Genomic DNA, 7,770 nt, shown 5'->3' on the forward strand with positions numbered 1-7,770 from the left:
TACTTAGCCACGTCCACTCTGTGTTTTAGTTAGATGTATTTCTGTTTGTATCCATCTGATGAGTTAATCCTTTTTCAACTGATTTTTATAGTTTGTTCTTATGTTGTACTGTTACACAACTGTCCCAGGTTAGGGTGAGGGTTGGGCGCCCGCTAACATGTTTAACCCAGCCACATTCTGTATGTGCCTGTCCCAAGTCAGGAGCCTGTAATTCAGTGGTTGTCGTTTGTTGCTGTGTTACATATTTTTTTTTCGTTCATTATTTTGTACATAAATCAGGCCGTTAGTTTTCTCGTTTGAATTATTTTTCATTTGTCTTTTCGGGGCCTTTTATAGCTGACTATGCGGTATGGGTTTTGCTTATTGTTGAAGGCCGTACGGTGACCTATAGTTGTTAATTTCTGTGTCATTTTGGTCTCTTGTGAAGAGTTGTCTCATAAGCAATCATACCACATCTTCTTTTTTATAACATGTAACTGAAAAAGGAAAAATACTGTAAGCTGTAAAGACAGTAAAGCAGTATAAGACTAAAAACCTAAGAAAGTCTTTGGTATAAACAAACACAGCAGTTTCTTATATTTTGGTATGCACAAACACATAAGTTTCTTATATTTTGGTAAGCACTCCACAATAAAATATAATAATAAAATGCTCCGCTGGGCGCAGCTTGATACGACCGCAGAGGTCGAACCCTGAACAGTTGGGGCAAGTATGGACACAACATTCAAGCTTGATACAGCACTGAATTTGGATTGTGATTAAATATTTGACACAGCATAGGTTTCTGACACGGAATGAATGTGGTCTAAGAACTTAAAATTTTTTAATTTACCTATTCAAACCATATCATTATTTTTTGCTTTTATATATAAATCAAAAATAACCAATTTAAAATGGAAAATTTTAAAGAAAAAAAAAAGAAAAATAAGAAAAAAAACATCCCCCCAAAATTTTTTTAACCCCCTTATGATTCATCACCCCCAAACTCAATCCCAGCCTTCCCTTTGTGGTATGGTACCTTGCAGTACAATTTCAGAGAGATCCATACACTTGAACACAAGTTATTGTCTGGAAACTAGAAAAATGCTTGTTTATTGGCCCCTTTTTTGCCCCAAATTCCTAAACGTTTAGGGCAATTACCCACAAACACAAACCCAGCTTTTCCTTTGTGATATGGAACATTGTAGTACAATTTCATAAAGATCCATACACTTACACACAAGTTATTGTCCTGAAACTAGAAAAATTCTTGTTTTTTGCCCCTTTTTGTCCCCTTATTCCTAAAATTTTGAGACAATTACCCCCAAAATCAATCCCAGCCTTCCCTTTGTGGTATGGTACCTTGCAGTACAATTTCAGAGAGATCCGTACACTTGAACAAAAGTTATTGTCTGGAAACTAGAAAAATGCTTATTTTGGCCACTTATTCCTTACCATTTTGGGCAATTACCCCCAAACTCAATTCCAGCTTTCCGTTTGTGATATGGAACCTTGTAGTACAATTTGAGAAAGATCCAAACACTTACACAAGTTATTGTCATGAAACTAGAAAAATGCTTGTTTTTTGCCCCTTTTTTGGCCCCTTATTCCTAAAAGTTTGAGACAATTACCCCTAAAATCAATTCAAGCATTCCCTTTGTGATATGGAACCTTGTGATACAATGTCAGAGAGATCCATACACTTACACACAAGTTATTGTCATGAAACTAGTAAAATGCTTGTTTTTTTTACCTTTTTTGGCCCCTTTTTCCTAAAATTTTGAGTCAATAACCCCCAAAATCAATCCCAGCATTTCCTTTGTGATATGGAACCTTGTGGTACAATGTCAGAGAGATCCATACACTAGCACACCAGTTATGTCTGGAAGTTACAAAAATGCTTATTTTTTACCCCTTTTTGGCCCCTAATTCCTTAACTGTTGGTACCATAACCCCCAAAATCAATCCCAACCTTCCTTTTGTGGTATTAAACCTTATGGTAAAATTTCATAGAGATCCATTCACTTAAACTAAAGTTAGAGTGCGAAAACCAATTTGTCTTCAGACAACGACGACGACGCCAACGTCATACCAATATACGACCCCAAAATTTGTTTGCGGTCGTATAAAAATGTCAACCAATATCAAATTATTTACTGAATAATTACTGACAAAGCTGACAAAGCAATAATTAGCTGAGTAACATAACATTTGTTTTTTATATGATATGATCTTGAAACATACCTGTAATTTTTTAGTTAAAGTTTGACTGCATTTAAAAATAAGTTACAGTTATGACATATAAAACATCTGAATGAGATCCATCAAGAAATGAGGGTTGTAACTACAATAAATTGCTTCGCCGAGCGCAGCTGGATAAGACCGCAGAGGTCCAACCCTGAACAGTTGGGGCAAAATTGGACACAATATTCGCGCTTGATACAGGTCTGAATTTGGATTGTAATTCAATATTTGACACATAATAGGTTTCTGACACAGAATAACTGTAGTCAAAGAACTTAGAATTGGTTATATGATTTGAATTTATATTCAATTTTTTGCTTTTGTGCAATACACTATGCTTTTGCTAATTGCCCCCCCCCCCCTAAAAAAAAAAAATTAAATACCCCCTTCTTTTTGGCGAATTGACCTCCCCCCGCACAAAAATAAAAATAATTATCCCCCTTTTTCAAAAAAAATTTCTTTTACTCCCCCCCTTTTTTTCAAAAAAAAAATATTTGAAGAAATTTTCTTTTTGATTTCTGAAATCTTGAGAAAAAATTGTTCCCATCCCCCCACCCCCCACCACCAATTTTGTATACCCCCCTCCCCCCATTTTGTTTTAACCTCCCCCCTTTTCCAAAAAAAAATTCTTTCCCTCAAGATATGGTCATAATCTCAATTCAAATTTCCAATGGAGTTTGCAACCATAATAACCCATTTAAATACATCATAAAAGTTTTAAAATAGAAAATGACATGCATAATCATGGCTAAAATTAATATACCTTAATCAGCATTTTCAAAATTATCAAATAGTAACTTCTAAAAATAAATTGACAGCAAATCACCTCAAGACAATACAACATTTCTTTATACATAATTTAAAAGCAGTGTAAGGGAGGTAATTCAAACACAACATTATACTTAAGTAATTGTCCTTTAACCAGGACACCCTTGTTTTTCTCACTTTTTTGCCCCTAATTCCTAAACGGTTTGAGCCATAACCCCCCAAAGCCAATCCTAACCATCCCTTTGTGGTATGGAAACTTGTGGTATAATTTCAGAGAGATCCATACACCGTTCCACAAGTTATTGTCTGGAAAAATGCTTATTTGGGCCCCTTTTTGGACCCTAATTCCTAAACTGTTGGGACCATAACCCCCAAAATCAATCCCAACCTTCCTTTTGTGGTTATAAACCTTGTGTTTAAATTTCATAGATTTCTATTTACTAATACTAAAGTTATTATCTGAAACCAAATGTTTTCGGACAACGCGGATGACGACGACGTGATATCAATATACGACCACAAAATTTTTTGCGGTTGTATAAAAACCTATCCGGTCAAAACAAAATGATGATAAAGACAAGCAGTCTGACAGACAGGTCAAAATTATTTAGACGATAAACTGTATTTGTACATTTTCTTGTATACTTATTTTCACAAATTATTGCCTTTATCAGTTTTTAGCACTGATCATTAGAGATGTTTTAATGATTTCACAGTAAATATGAAATTATGTCAAGAAAAATGATATCAATACGGGTGATATTATTTTAACTTTTACATGCAATTTGTAAACTGAATTTTCAAGAAAATATACCCACAGTATGGTATAATTAATGTCTAATTTTCAGCAATCTTGCAATGTGTTCATAATATGGAAATACCTTGTAGTGCAGTTTCAAATACTGCTTCCCTTCCATGAGCTGACCTAAACCTTTCATTGACTTCCTTTCATTAGGCTCAAAAGCTTCAAGTAGTCTCATGTAAGTCCGTTCAGAAAGAATATCGGCATACTGGGTTTCTTCACAATACTTCAAATACAGTGTAACTGTTCTTGTACGTACACTATTTAGAATGATCTTAGAAACTTTGAGTGTAATACCAGACAAGATTTTATAAGTGCATTCTCCAAATGGTGAATTAGTCATTATAGCTGGTGAAAGTATGAACTCTAAAAAGTTTTCTATCAGTTGAACAGTAGCCTTTTCTCTTAATTGTTTTTTTCTGTGAAACTTGCTCTCCAATACCAACAACCTCAGCATGTTTGCCAGCAGCAGAAAATTTATATCGTGATAAATCTGGAATATAGTCTTTGAGTTGATTATAACTGTAATCTTGTACTAGCAGAGAGCGAATTTGTCTCTGTGTTCCCCAACTTGACATACTACTATATGCTTTTGAAAATGACTCAAGAGTCTTATCTTTGCTTGCATTAGATTCATATAGAGCCTCCTCTAATAGTGATTCCTATTCAAAAATCAATATACCAAGTACACTGTGCATTATCCTTTTTGCTTTCCTGACATAATCATTTTTTGTCCGCTCAGATGCAAGATCAAAGTTAACTGTTTAAGTTTTTTTCACAGGACTTATATCTACTGTTTCTAGAAATGTGTTCAGTGCAATTTTCTTTTTTCTAGATGGACATTCCTGTGAATCTTGCCACTCTGAATATTGAGATGACTGTGAATACACAGTTTCTGATATGCATTCATCCATGCTGTCCGTGCTAATTGCAAATATTCCTAAAACATAGATGTAAATAATTTAATTTCCAATCTCAAAACATTTAAAACTCTTAAACAGTAAAGTAGGCTATAAATCTGACAGTAGAATTGATGATTAAAACACACTCACTTGCAAACCACTTTGATAATTGCATGCCCCTATAAAGATCAAACTCAATTAGTTTTGAAGCAGAAAATCTTATCAAAACATGTTAGCTGCTATTAACAGTTGCTGTTTGTTTCAAGTGTAGTATGATAAACATGATTTAATTATTACTTATTTAAATAAACAGTAGAAAACATTGAAATTGTTAAAACAAGGACCTACGTCTCAATATGGTTGAAGAGTAAATAATTTGAGAAAGTTTTATTTGTGGCATGTTTTTTTTAATTTTCAGCCTAATAATATATTTGTAATCATTAGAATTCCTCAGGTATAAAACTAGAGGCTCTAAAGAGCCTGTGTCGCTATCCTAGGTCTATGTGCATAATCATCAATGGACTCTCTCAAACATTGTAGAAAAGAATATAATTCATGACAAAATTCATTTTTGTTTATCAAAATAATAGACAAAACTTGTATTTTACCCCTATGTTCTATTTTTAGCCATGCCGGCCATCTTGGTTGGCAGGCAGGACTCATTTTTAAAACTAAATATCCCAATGATGATTGTGGCCAAGTTTGGTTAAACATGGTCCAGTAGTTTCAGAGGAGAAGACTTTTGTAAAAGTTAACGGACGACAACGTAAAGGACGGTCGACGGATGCCAAGTAATGAGAAAAGCTCACTTGCAGGTGAGCTAAAAATACTAGCAAAATTATATAACCATGGACATTTATATACTAGGAATTTGTCTCCAGCAAGACATATTTTACAAGTCTAATTTTTCAACAATTGCTCCTGTTTTCTATTTTAATGTCAATCATTTAGCAGACAACCAGGTGTAAACAGTTGCAAGCAGTCTACAGTCAAAATGGTTTATTATATATATGACTACCAAATTGTTATTGAATATATTTCCTCATCCATCTAAATATTTCCAGCTTCTTTTGCAACTTTGGCTGTCTGTTTGCATTGTATGACTTCTCCATAAGACTCATTTTGTGAAATCTGTAAAAGAAGAATACACTTTCAACTGTTTTATAACCTTATACATGCAATTCTAGTAGGATTTCTATGTATACCTTCATCTCAGCTTTAATTTATTAAAGTCAGGAGATATTGTATGAGATATATGACTAATTACCAAAAAAAACCCCAATTCAATAAGTTTAGGTTTTTTCACCTTTCAAGAGAGATCATCTTTCCACGTTTTAAAGGTATTTCACCTTTCAAGAATTATGCTCACTTTATTTTCAGTAAAATATTGAAAACTCAGAAAAAAAATATTTTCAAAGTTTTGCTCTTGATACTATCATTTGATCCTGAAGAAGCTTCTGTCAAAGTTTCGTAAAATTCCATGAAGGTGTATCAAATTCATTGGTGTCTAAAAGAAACAAGAGCTGTTCGCATAGCGGGGCCAATTTCATGCATTTGAGTTCCTACTGCGAAATTCAGTATTGAGGCAAAGACGTTTTGAGATTTTCAGCTATTCATTTTATATAATCATTGCCTCTGTGTTAGATTGACACATGGTTACTGATAGGTCCATCTGAAAGAATTATACTAACCCCGGAATGAAATTCTGAGTTTTGTATGATGTTTCTACATACAAAAGTTATATAGGTGCGATACAACACTATATCAATATTTTCCTCTGAACTTTCAGAGAACTACACTGAACTTTAGTTTACATGCTCTAAGGTTTGTTTAATTCCCATTCATAATTAATAGAAGGATGCATTCGGATTCATTGGAGTACAGAAAAAAAACAGGTCAGCAACATAGGGGCACAATTAGTTCCCATAGTGGTGTGAATTATTAGTCAACAACCAAAAAATAACAAAGATGTGGTAGATAAGACATGTTAGAAACTTGAGCAAATTATTAGATTGTTCATCATCATGTTCACTGCAGAAAATTTTGTTCTTTACAACATATGTTGAAGCGTATTCAAGAACAACGTTTGTGTGGACATTGCTTTTATTTGTTTAAAGGGTTTTAATTTTTCCTTGTGTATAGAAAACAGTTAAAAATGCCAAGTATTATAAAATTTTCAGCTCCCGTATTTCTAAATATCCGAAGGATTGACTGAAATATAGATATATTATATCGGTCTCACTAATTAGCGACAAGAAGAATTTTAGCGACAAGAAGCATCAAGAAGAAACGTTTCTTGTCGCTAACTAGTGAGACCCTATTATATAGTCACCTGGACTTCTCTAATCCACCATCCACCAGTTACACTCAATGCTTAAGAGTCATGTCGGGGAATCTTGATCGATGCATGGTGTATGGAGAATGTCCCGCTGTCTGCACATTTAAGAACCCTTGCAACAACTCTTTTAAGAGGCCGCATGTTGCCCATTTAAAGGCAAATTGTTTGTCTGAATCCAAACTTCTTTTCAAGCGGCAATCAAATTTCCAATCCAGCATCCCAGCTGACCAACCTTACAGAACTTACCTATTGTTAATGTTCTTATCTTTATATATATGAAATATTTTCCACTGGACGTTAAGTAAACATATCTTTCAGGTTTTCAAGAAGTTTCATCAATTTTCTCAGAACCACATTTGGTTAATGCTACTAGTGGAATAAATTTCCTAGTAGTATTTTTGTAGATCTTTTGACGGAAGATAATATTTCAATTAATGTAATTGATAAAGCGGTATTATATCGTTTCACATAAAGAAATTGGTGTTATTTCAAAATCCAATGCATGCAAAGTAGTTCACTGTTATCTTTGCTAATGGGATCATTCATAGAAGCTATGAAGGATTTAAGATGAGTTATTAGTTAAATTAATCTTTGTCAAAGATTACTCCTTTGTGGCAGGATTCTCTGAATGTTCAATAATTCCTATTTTTTCAATTGGCTATTTATAAAAACCTGATTTGCAAACAAGAAAAAATGTAGAAGGATGGCTATAGCTAGTTTCATACTTCATAGCTATC

At 33.7% G+C, this 7,770-nt stretch overlaps 1 protein-coding gene across 1 annotated transcript in view; it reads right to left on the bottom strand.

Moving 5' to 3' along the window:
• LOC127738537 (uncharacterized) overlaps positions 1 to 7,770 on the bottom strand; it is a 136,463-nt gene that overhangs the window by 56,922 nt on the left and 71,771 nt on the right. The gene's annotated exons all lie outside the window — the stretch shown is intronic.

Source organism: Mytilus californianus, unplaced genomic scaffold (genome assembly GCF_021869535.1).
Source record: "Mytilus californianus isolate M0D057914Y unplaced genomic scaffold, xbMytCali1.0.p SCAF_4, whole genome shotgun sequence".
Classification (NCBI taxonomy): Eukaryota; Metazoa; Mollusca; class Bivalvia; order Mytilida; family Mytilidae; genus Mytilus; species Mytilus californianus.